Raw genomic sequence first — 12,464 nt, forward strand, 5'->3', positions numbered from 1 at the left:
AGTTGAGAGGAAGGATTGGAATTTTAATGGAAGCCTGCCTGTGACAACCCTATTTTCAACTCTTATTTTCAAAAAAAATAAGCTAAAATAAATGTAGTTTCAAATCCATTAAAGTCTCAATAAATCGTGATGCCTAATTCTCAACTTTATGTAACATAAAAGCAGCAGCGAAGGACCCCCTGCATGAAAGGATCATTAGTATGGGCTTTAACAAGTGATCCATGTTTCAAGCAGACAGACACTAAAGAGATTAATGAGGATAAAATGCTGGCTCTACTTTGGAGTTCCAACACCCAGTTAGTATAAAAGAATTTTTGCTTAAAATGAAAATTCACTGCTAATGGGCTTTTTTTTTTTTAAATGTCCAAATGGGTAATTGTTGCATTATTCATCACTGCACGCCACCTATTTGTACCTGTTACACTCAGGTTCTCAAGAGTGCATTATGTGACCACTATAATGGGCTTCTAATTGCCTGAGAGTCGGCGCGTCTATTAGTAATTGGGTGGGAAAAATGTCCCTATATTTGTAAAAGAGAAAAAAAGTCAAAAGTTGCAGTGAATTCACAAGAGTTGTTATGCACCCACAATGTGGAAGTTTCCCCTCCAGGATCCAGGCCACCATCTGTGGATTAAAGAGTGAGGGGCGGTGGGGAACAGGCCCCGGTCGGACCGTCTCCTGAAAAGCTTGGTTGGGTTCCATATTTGTGGGCAGTAATTCAAAGAGCAGATGGAAAACTATGCAACGATGAGGGTAGGATGCTAAAGGGGACAGAGAGTGAGAGTGAGACGGATAGATTATTTTGTTTTTAAGTGAGGTCACTGACAGACTTGCGGTGGCGTGTGCATTCTCAGCATTAATGTGTGCAATTAAACAGACTACTGATGAGAAGTCTCGTCATCTTGGCAGCCTGTCTCTTTTATTTCCGTCGAATCTTTTTTGTGTGTACAAAAGCCTACTTGTGACTAAGAAATTTATAAATTCAATTCATTGAGGTGCGTTCGGCACCACGGCAGTTTCTTTACATCTTTGGTTTGCCTTCACTCTCTTGACACTTCACACCGCTTAGGAATGGGCGTTTTGCAAGAAACCCCCCGCACTGTTCAAACCATTATTCCAAATGCTGTGATTACAGGATTTGCCCAAACTAACCATCAAAGATGCATCGTCTTTGTAAAACCTTGCTTGTACTCGCACTCATTATAGGTTGTCAATATGCTTATAACCAACCTCGCTTTGTGGCAGAATGTGTGTCTTAAAATCGGCTGGAAACTTGAGAAAATGAATGGCAGCCATAGGAGGCAACTAAAGGCTGAGTTATGCATGTGCAGCAGACCTACACTGGCAAGGCAGACCCATTTTGCGGCAGACCTACACTGGCAAGGCAGACCCAATTTACGACCCTCCACCGTAGCATGACGTGCACCGCCACTGAATCCTGACTAGGCGTCACGTCAACGCGCGGTGACATGACGCAAGTGGACTGTGACTTGTTCGCTCAGACTGTTGTTTCCGGTTCAGTGCAAAATTGTTGCCGGTTGTTTTCATGTTTAGTTTTCAACGGACAGTTTACACACTTGATACATCATCACTTATTGAGAGTGCCTCGGTGCATTTATGATAAAGTGTTTATCATCAAGGCTTCCAACGCAGTTTGGGAAGTTCCATTGCTGCTAGAAATCTGCTATGGATTCCCACTGGCATGTTGTAGGACACGGCAAAAAATTGGACAAAACACTGGACAACGCAGCTTGCTGTCTTCCACCCAATGATAGAATTCGTAATGTGGCCGCCAGTCTCTGTGCGGCATCAACAGTTTGACAAACCACCTCCGCAACCGTCTTGTGCGTCGTCTGTGCCTCAACATTTGTATGATCAACACTTGTTGTTCAATGCTTATGAACTGAAGATCCACATTCAAGCATTCCATTTCCATTGCCATTGTTGTGTAACCGGAAGAAAACTCAAGTAAATTCGACAAGACTCCCCTAAAACCGCACGAACAAAATGCAACACCCCTCTTGTGGCTTGGCGGTGAATTACAGAGAAACGCATTCCCTTGCCGCAGAACTATCGAAGGCTCATCGACGCCGTAGGGTCTACATGGTCGCTATGCCGTCACCGCAAAGCAGAAGTATAACTCAGGCTTAACCCTGTGATATAGCATACCGTTGCCGATATTACCAATGTCTATTTGGTGGTGACATGTACAGTATTTTGAAATATCGCAGTTAGGGGTGTGACAATATATCGAAATGGTGATATATTGTGATACTTTGTATCCCAAAAGTTTATCGATTTGCTCCTGCCAAGTATCGAAATATGTTTTAAAAAGGTGTAAATGTCTTAAAAGAAAAAAAAAAAAGAACCAACAAGTTGCTACCAAAATCTTCCACCATAATAATGTCTCAATTAACTCTAAGGCTGCATTGACGGTGCTTAACGCCCAATCCATTTAGACTGGGAACGTTCGTTCATTCGAAACCAGAGCGTTCAGTCATTCTGTCTGATTTTCAGGGCATTTACAGGTCATTTGCTGTTCATTTTAGGGCATTTACAGGTCATTTGCTGTTGAGTTTGAGTCACTGCCTATTCATTTGGGTGATTCCCAGATCACTTCCTGTTCTGTAACTTAAACAGGAAGTGACCCATAAAATACCCCAAAATCAACAGGAAGTAACTGAAAATCAACAGATAAATGACCTTAAATGGTCCAAAATTACCTCATTGCCACATTGGCTGCCACTGACGGCCATAGACGTTCAATCCGTTTTTTGTTCATTCGCTGCCACCCTCCCAGTTCAAACGGATTGATCGTCTACTAGTGACAAACTCATTCCAATTCACAGCAGAAGCTTGTTTTTCTGTTTATTAGTTGTTTGTAGAATATCCTAGAATGATTTCCTGACCAATGTATCGATAATCATTGTATCGCCATATCGTCAGATCATCGTTATCGTGAGCTTTGTATCGCAAATCGTATCGTATCGTGAGGTACCAAGAGGTTCCCACTCCTAATCGCAGTAATTATGCTGCATTGATATAATGGCTTTAGACGATACGGAAAACTCCACTACAGATGCAAAAACGTTTTAAAGAGTGAGAGAAGCATAATGACGTGGACTTGGACTGAAAACCGCCAGCCGAGCACTTGTTTTTAGAAACTGGTGAATCAGTGCGGACTTGAAGGCCAATGTGCGCGTGTGAGGCGTGGTGAAAAGTACAGACATTTTTCGTGGTGTTATTCTACATCGCTCGCAAGGTGTAAAGTTTCTGTGCTTTAAAATTATTGGCCGTATGATAGCTTCTGCTTCCACAGTGTTGTCCAAACCGATCCTGAAAGGCGCTGTGGGTGCCCTCTTTTTTTTTTTCCCCCTTACCTACTGATACAGCACAGTTTGACCGATGCGATTTCTGCTGAAACAATCAGCACCTGACTGTAATCAACTGAATACACTTGGCAGACACCAGATTGGTGAAAAGATGGAGGGAAAACATGCACCCACCACAGTGCTTTCCGGAATACTTTGTACACCCCTGCGTTAGTTTGTCGTCAACAAAGACATGATAGATGCAGACAGGCCACCATCTTGGATAGGTCACAGCTGATTCTAATGCGTAAATTTCACCTTTTTTTTTTGTTAAATTACACCTGCCTAATCTTAGCCTTATTTTACACTAAATGCTACCAATATAACATTATTACAATAGTTATAGAATAGGACACTGTCACACATTAAAACGAAGTATTTTTATGGAAAAATACATCGTCTTTATTGAAAGTCTTTGAGAGGGAGACTCTTTGTCTCCGATGCAAATGATTAGCAGTTAGAGGGGCCGATAACTGATTTTTGAAGCCGATATTCATTTGCAGTAAAAGTTTAAAAATTGGCATAAAAAATTGAATAATGCAAACACCGAACTGTATTGAAATTCCTATAACATGGAATCGCACAAATAGAAAATAATAGCTCCAGAAGTGCCTGGACAAACTAATCATAGAAATAATAAATATATAACCCAGTTTGAAGTAGTTTTTTTTCTTATCGGCCGGTCGGATTAAAAAAAAGGCTGATACCGATATACAACAAATTTCCAAATATTGGCGCCGATAATCGGCCCGACTGATAATCAGTCTATCGCTACTAAAAACATACCAGTCCGCGGCTTTCTTTGACGTCTTGATGTCCTTTGCATTTAGAAGCTAAGATGTGAAAACTAAAGTTCATACTTTAAACCCTTTTAGTTTTAAATTGTTATGTTACATTTGACTTCTGGTGTAAAACACTAATAAGCAAATTTTTGTTAATATGTCAAACTTGTGTCAGGAATCGCTGTAGACTAGGGCTATTTGTATTAGAGTGTCAATCAAGGATGGATTAAATAGTGTGTGCAACAAAATGTTGTTAATCTTGAAACAGAAATGAAATATTTGTCAGTGTTTTTGTTCCCCTATCGTCATAAATATTGTCATTGCAAATTTTCTTAAAAAAAAAAAATACAATTTAAGGCTATATCACCCAGCCCCAGAGGCAACCATAACTGGAAAAAAATGATCAGCTAAATCTCCAGTGGACGTGATCTCACGTCATTCTGTGCAAACGGCCCATTAGAACTAAAATATCAGAATTTACTTTGTTCGAGTGACAAATAAAATGCAGAAAGGGAACTTTGATACAAATACTACTCATCTATCGTTTACTTGACTGACTAATAATTTTTAAGGTGTTACAGCACTACTTACTTGTTAAGATGAGCTTTTGCACTTAGTGGATATATGTTTGTGTTGACACAAAAGGATGGACACTTTATGTAGACAATATATGTAAAGTGGGGCAAATGATTATTTAGTCAACCACCAAATGTGCAAGTTCTCCTACTTGAAAAGATTAGAGAGGCCTGAAATTGTCAACATGGGTAAACCTCAACCATGAGAGACAGAATGTGGACCCCCCCCTCCTCCCCCAGAAAATCACATTGTTTGATTTTTAAAGAATTTATTTCCAAATTAGAGTGAAAAATAAGTATTTGGTCACCTACAAACAAGCAAGATTTCTGGCTGTCAGAGGTCTAACTTATTCTAACGAGGTCTAATGAGGCTCCATTCGTTACCTGTATTAATGGCACCTGTTTTAACTCATTATCGGCATAAAAGACACCTGTCCACAAAACTCAGTCAGTCACACTCCAAACTCCTCTATGGCCAAGACCAATGAGCTGTCGAAGGACACCAGAGACAAAATTGTAGCCCTGCACCAGGCAGGGAAGACTGAATCTGAAATAGGTAAAACGCTTGGTGTAAAGAAATCAACTGTGGGAGCAATTATTAGAAAATGGAAGACATACAAGACCACTGATAATCTCCCTCGATCTGGGGCTCCATGCAAGATCTCACCCGGTGGCGTCAAAATGATAACAAGAAGGGTGAGCAAAAATCCCAGAACCACACGGGGGGACCTAGTGAATGACCTACAGAGAGCTGGGACCACAGTAACAAAGGCTACTATCAGTAACACAATGCACCGCCAGGGACTCAAATCCTGCACTGCCAGACGTGTCCCCCTGCTGAAGACAGTACACGTCCAGGCCCGTCTGCGGTTCACTAGAGAGCATTTGGATGATCCAGAGGAGGACTGGGAGAATGTGTTATGATCAGATCAAACCAAAATAGAATTTTTTGGTAGAAACACAGGTTCTCGTGTGTGGAGGAGAAAGAATACTGAATTGCATCCGAAGAACACCATACCCACTGTGAAGCATGGGGGTGGAAACATCATGCTTTGGGGCTGTTTTTCTGCAAAGGGACCAGGACGACTGATCTGTGTAAAGGAAAGAATGAATGGGGCCCATGTATCGAGAGATTTTGAGAGAAAATCTTCCTTCAGCAAGGGCATTGAAGATGAGACGTGGCTGGGTCTTTCATCATAACAATGATCCCAAACACACAGCCAGGGCAACAAAGGAGTGGCTTCGTAAGAAGCATTTCAAAGTCCTGGAGTGGCCTTGCCATTCTCCAGATCTCAACCCCATAGAAAATCTGTGGAGGGAGTTGAAAATCCGTGTTGCTCAACGACAGCCCCAAAACATCACTGCTCTAGAGGAGATTTGCATGGAGAAATGGGCCAGAATACCAGCAACAGTGTGTGAAAAGCTCGTGAAGAGTTACAGAAAACGTTTGGCCTCCGTTATTGCCAACAAAGGGTACATAACAAAGTATTGAGGTGAACTTTTGGTATTGACCAAATACTTATTTTCCACCATGATTTGCAAATAAAGTCTTTAAAAATCAAACAATGTGATTTGTTGTTTTTTTCCCCACATTCTGTCGCTCATGGTTGAGGTTTACCCGTGTTGACAATTACAGGCCTCTAATATTTTCAAGTGGGAGAACTTGCACAATTAGTGGTTGACTAAATACTTATTTTCCCCACTGTATATGTATGTAAAGAAAAAATTTAATAAAAATACCAGCAAATTTACAAACGGAGCAAAAATAGAAAGTGTTGATGAGAAATCACTTAGGTTTTTGCCTTTGATACCACATCAATTTGACCATGTATTTTCACTTCCAATATACCTAGCCTGGTGCTTGCATTTAATGACCTGTGCCGCAGGTCCACCAGGATCTCTCTAAAGAACCACTCAGAGGTGAAAGTGCGTTGACAGAAGATGATTATATCCCTGTCGACATCTCTTTTAGGCACTGATTAAATGCTAGGAGAAGTCTGCGGGAATGACAATCATGAAACAAAATGCCTAATGTCCCTCTTTTCAGAAAAGTCAAATGACCATGAAAGTGGTGCCACTGAGGAAATTATCAAGGCAATTGCTGACAGATTCATCACAGATTATTGTATTCAATACCTTGCACACTTGGACAAGGTGATTGCGCTTCTAGTTCCATTATGTCCTTTTTTTTTTTTTTTTTTTTTTTAGATTCTTAAAATGGTATTTTGAGATTTTAGAGTAGCCTCCTTTTTAAAAATTTTTAGGGATAGTTATAGAGTTAATTCCGACTTGCGCGGAAATAGGGTTAGGGTTACGTCGCCAGCGCAGGAACGGAACTCGTTCGTAACCTGGGGACTATCTATACCTTCAAGTGCCCTGCAAGTGATGCCAACACTGACTGATTGATTGACAGTTGTTGGGCTTGCTTGACTAGTCTCCTCTTCACAGCAGAGGAAACCTCAGTTCTTTTTTTCCCCTCTATCCAGTTTGTAAATGTGATATTGTTCTTTTGCAAGTCAATTTTACTTGCGTCTGATCAAAGTGCCATTCTGCCTTTAAAATTTAGTGACATGAAGATGATTTGGGCACCTGTCATACACTACTGTACACTCAGTGACAACACGAACAGGTGGTCGTAGGCAGTGTTGTTAATAACGGCGTTAGAATATAACGGCGTTACTAACGGCGTTATTTTTTTCAGTAATGAGTAATCTAATTAATTACTTTTCTCATCTTGGCAACGCCATTACCTTTACTGAGGCGGGAAAGGCGTGCGTTACTATGCGTGACTAAGTTGGTTGAATAAAGAAAGTCTGAGAGAGACGGACTCACGGAGACGAGAGAGCAGAGCAGGAGTGGAGAAGACGCCATTGCAAATGTGATGCTAGGTGGCTCCAATAATATCTGACTGTAGCCGTTAGCCTACAAACCACGCCATGATACGGTAGATATCACATATTATAGAACTAGATGCAAATGACAGACACGGCTGCATTGGCAACATGTTTTAAGGACTACATGCGTTAGTAAACAGCCGCCATCTTAAAGCAGTAGACCTCTCAGGAAGGCTCTGTTGTAGAGCTCCTTCCTAGCGAACCTAAGTAACTTTTTTTTTTTTTTTAAATCTAAAATGCTCCTAAATTGGCAAAATCTTGACTTAAATCTATCTTTAAATGATGAAACAGTTTTAAAACGTACACATGTTGAAAGTAGACAGAAGGGAACTAATGCAATAACGGGAAAATTGGCAAAATCTTGACTTAAATCTATCTTTAAATGATGAAACAGTTTTAAAACGTACACATGTTGAAAGTAGACAGAAGGGAACTGATGCAATAACGGGAGCAATTTTAACAACTTTAACGGTTGATTCACAACTTTAAATGACTTCCACACATAGCAAAGGTTACTATCTAGTTATTGTAATACCCTTGCGTCTAGTTAAGTGGAGGGTAAAGAATTGGGCTAGGGCCAATTGTCCCAAAAACCCTTTAAACTTCAAATTGTGTTTTTTAGGAAAAAACAAACAAAAACAAAAAAAAAACATGAAAATTATCACTAGTTACTTTGCCAAGTAACTAATTACTCTTACATTCAGGTAACTGAGTTACTAACGCAATTACTTTTTGGGAGAAGTAATTTGTAACTGTAATTAATTACTTTTTTAAAGTAAAATTAACAACACTGGTCATAGGTCGGTTTTGGGATGTTCTTCTGAAATGTTCTTGGGGTTCCACTGCTAATATGATATAGTCCTTGTTCGTGGTGTGTGATGTGGACAAAACTTCATAAAACCGTAAATAACACATACGGTTATGCTGATATAGTCTTTGTTCCCTGAATTTATGTCAACTCAATGTTATTTAGAAACCATATTTCGTAAAACAAAACAACAACAACAACAACAAAAATACAAGTACCTAAACAGACAACTTATTGTTAAGGGCTGCTGGCTGAAGTGTTTACTTCAAGGTTTCAGGTTTTTTTTTATTTATTCCAGAGCATTTTTAAATACATGCATGCACACATGCACCCCCCACACAGACGCAACCACATTAAAACTATATTGGTCTGATGCCAATGAAACATTTAAGATTTTATGATGGCAGTAATGACACAGAATAAAGCAAGCACATACAGAAAAATAGCTGTGGCCATTAAACGGTCATATTATCGGCTTCACTGTTGGATTATACTTTATGCTGAATACTTTACAATCATAAAAGCTATCAGAGAAACCACACACGCACGCACGCACGCATGCACACACACAGATACAATATAACGCGACATACTGATTGCCAGATGCAGTCCGTGCCCAATCCAATCATTAAGTTCAGCTGTTTCGACAAGGTTATAGCCGCTATCCGACTCCATCATGTCATTTGTAGCGTTAGCCGCTAGCGTTAGCCTGTGGCCTGGCTACCAGTAGAAAGCACTGAAAGAACCCTCTCCTGAAATCGTGAGAACCAGGGAGGACATTAGGTGTAAGCCCATCTGGAGGCCACCAAGAGTCTACTTAATGTCGGGTGAAAGTTTGGCGAATTGCACTTAAGCCCGACTCCATCACGTTTGCTTGTGGCGTTAGCCACGAGCGTTAGCCTACTGGGCTTCTGTTTGTTTGATTTTTTTTGATAACCACGTGACTTCATACGTAAGCACACTGACTGCTTCCTTAGAGGGGAATGAACATAGCCGAACAATACAGAGTCAAAGCGGGATGAAAAGACTATATTTTCTTGTTTTATTAAATTACCGAATTTACCGAATGGTCAAAATTACGTCGGTCGTCGTGAATAATTTCGGTAACGGTAAATTTTCGGTATACCGCCCGGCTCTAATTCGAATGGAGACGGAAATGGTTCCGTCTCCATTCGAATGGAAATTTGAAATTTGTCGTATTCTCGGAGTGTCACCATGTGAACTGGCTCTTAAAAAACTCATATTTTTACACATTGTACTGTTGTTAACAAATCTCTGTGCCAACAGACCATCTAAATTACAAAGTCAGCTACAAAAGGAAAATCAGACAGTGTGGTTTAAAATGACAGCACTATTATACTCATTATCACTTAAATGCGCATGCTTTAATTGAGTGATGGTCATGGAAATCTATCACAACACAGATGGCTCAGTGTTTATAGAAGAGTGAGTGTACGACACACTCACAGATGTGTAATTATCCAACAAAGAAATGAGCCCGGCTGTTTCTCGTTTCACCTCCCTCAGGTGGTGAGTTCCAGACTGCCAAAAATGGGTCTTTTGAGACCGATGCTCGAAGCGCTGCTCCTTATCCGAACCCCAAGCAAAAAAAAGCAGTTTATATTTAGCCACCGTGTTCACTCTGCGGTTCTGTACCTTTCCAGGGAGTCAACACATTTACAACCACATTCCTCAGGGCAGGCCCCAGGTCTGCCTGCCGTGACACGAGTAACCCATGTCCAGTTCAAACGAGTCAGCGTTGACGATGAGTGGCCGGATTGCAGTGTTTGAGACGGAACAGTTGTTAGGCTATTCTCTGCATGTGATGGCCTCAGTGAAATCTGAACTGCTGACGATCCTGCTTAAGTCAAAACACTCTCCTCAGGACATGCTTTTCCATGGTGGCTTGATGGATATAGTTTTTTTCTTTTTATCTTGGTGTCACAAAGCTCTCCAGGGGAAGTGGTATTTCTGGTCTGACGAGTCTCTCCGGGGAAAGAAATTTCCTCAGAGGGACCCATCCATGAACCCAAACACTTATCACTCTGATGTATCTCGGGCTCATTAGACGGACACTTTCCCATAAACTTTATTAGGACAGTGGAAATTGAAACGCATTAAAGTATAACAGAGCATGGCTAATGTCTAGCGTGGTGATTTAAAAGACTGCTGCGTTCAAAAGCTTCGCAGCGTGAAATCGTACTGACTTTTTATAAAATGCCCTCTCTACCTTGCATTAATCATACTAGCTGGCCAATAAGTTGCCTGTATTTCATCTGTCTTGCACAGCAGCAGTGTCGCAACGCGCTAGTGACAGCCGCCTCTGTTTCGGCTGGGTTATGACTAGGTCATGGCAGCTGGAGAAGCACAGGTGCCAGCTGCCGGCGAAACAGACCGCGCAATGATTTTCAAACCTGTTGAGCGCAATTTTGATTTAAAGTCAATCTCATTAACAATGTGTTGTTCACAGACCTTTTTATGGTGGAGGCGGCAGTAACAAGACGGTCAATGAGTTCAATCCGAGTCCATGAAAGTTTTATTTTTACATAAGCAAGGTGACGATTGCTTGCCGTTTCATCATTTCATAATGTGGAAAATTCACACTGTAGCCTACTAGTTTTTTGTTATTCTGTTTCTTCAGGGGTATTGTCCCAAGTCCTCATTTGAATGTAAGCAGAGCTATAGAAATATAGAGCATGAAAAGATGTTTATTTCTTTTAGAAACTTCTTTCTGAGCCAAGGTTGGTGAAAAAAAGTGTTCAGGAACCTTTGCTTTGTTCCTGCTTAGGTGTTAAAGTGAGACAGAAGAAAAGCGAACGCCTATTGATTTCACAAACACCGCCTGTCACCGTGCTGCTATTGTCTTCCTCCTCTTGAAGTTCCCATTTCGATCCGACCTGACCTCCCGTCACAAACATCCTCACTTTGACACACCTTACACAGGGGTACGCTGGAGCTTCTTTTTTCACAACACTGTCTTAGATGATGCACTGTAAGACGTTTCAGAAGCCAAGCTGGCACATCATTTACAATGCCTGTTTTCCATCAAAACCATTCATTCACGGTGGATTCACTGACATACTTCTTTATTGTTAATTATGTTTGACTAAGTTTAAAAGGATAATGGTCAAGCTGTGAAACACAATCTACTGTACATTGTAGAGCTGAAACGAATACTCGAGCAACTTGAGTAACTTGAGTTTAAAAACTAATCCGCGTAATTTTTTTCGCCTCGTGGAATCTTATAATTTTGCCAGCTCTCATAATCACATTTTGCCCGGACTACTTTTAATGCGGGACAACACGCAGACGTCACGAGCGTAGAGGAAGAAACAATAATTCCTGACTACAGCCGCTACAAACTGCGGCAACATTGCTAAAAATTAGACCCGCTTGATGCTACGGTGGTAGCAGGTAGCGTCTGATGCATCTCATAGATATCAATGTTAATATAGAACTATATGCGAAATGACAGACTCGGCGGCATTAGTAAACAGCCGCCATCTTAAAGCAGTAAACTTCTCAGCGTGAATAAATCAGATTAAAGTTGCTGTCCCTTGCTCACGTAACGTTAGCCTTGCGGAGGGCTAGGTTTCTATTAATTATGACTACTGTCGATGCGTGGCTAAAGTGTCTTACATACAGGCTTTATTTTATCTGTAAAAACATAGCGCTGTAGAGTGATGAGGGTGTAAAATAAAAATATAATAAAGCTAAATGTCAATTATAGCTCAGCAGCTATTGTTGGATAAAACACCAAATAGCACTGGTCCCTAATGTGCTCCAATACAGCAGGTATCATACATTTGTTTTGGACACTGCAAAAACTCAAAATCCTATCAGGACTTACAGTTCAGACGTATTTAAAACTTAAAAATATCTTGACACAAATGGAAATTTAGTTGAAACACATGGGAAAAACACCTAACTTTTAATTGACGTGTGTTATCAAGCGTTATGACATTTTTAGGTAAGAAATATATATATATATATATATATATATATATATATATTTTTTATAAGATCTAGAAGTT

General features: G+C 40.5%; 1 protein-coding gene across 4 annotated transcripts in view; it reads left to right on the forward strand.

Annotated features, from left to right (window-relative positions):
• Positions 1-12,464, forward strand: part of ptprub (protein tyrosine phosphatase receptor type Ub) — a 382,270-nt gene that overhangs the window by 5,805 nt on the left and 364,001 nt on the right. The window lies entirely within an intron of this gene.

This window comes from Corythoichthys intestinalis, chromosome 4 (genome assembly GCF_030265065.1).
Source record: "Corythoichthys intestinalis isolate RoL2023-P3 chromosome 4, ASM3026506v1, whole genome shotgun sequence".
NCBI lineage: Eukaryota > Metazoa > Chordata > Actinopteri > Syngnathiformes > Syngnathidae > Corythoichthys > Corythoichthys intestinalis.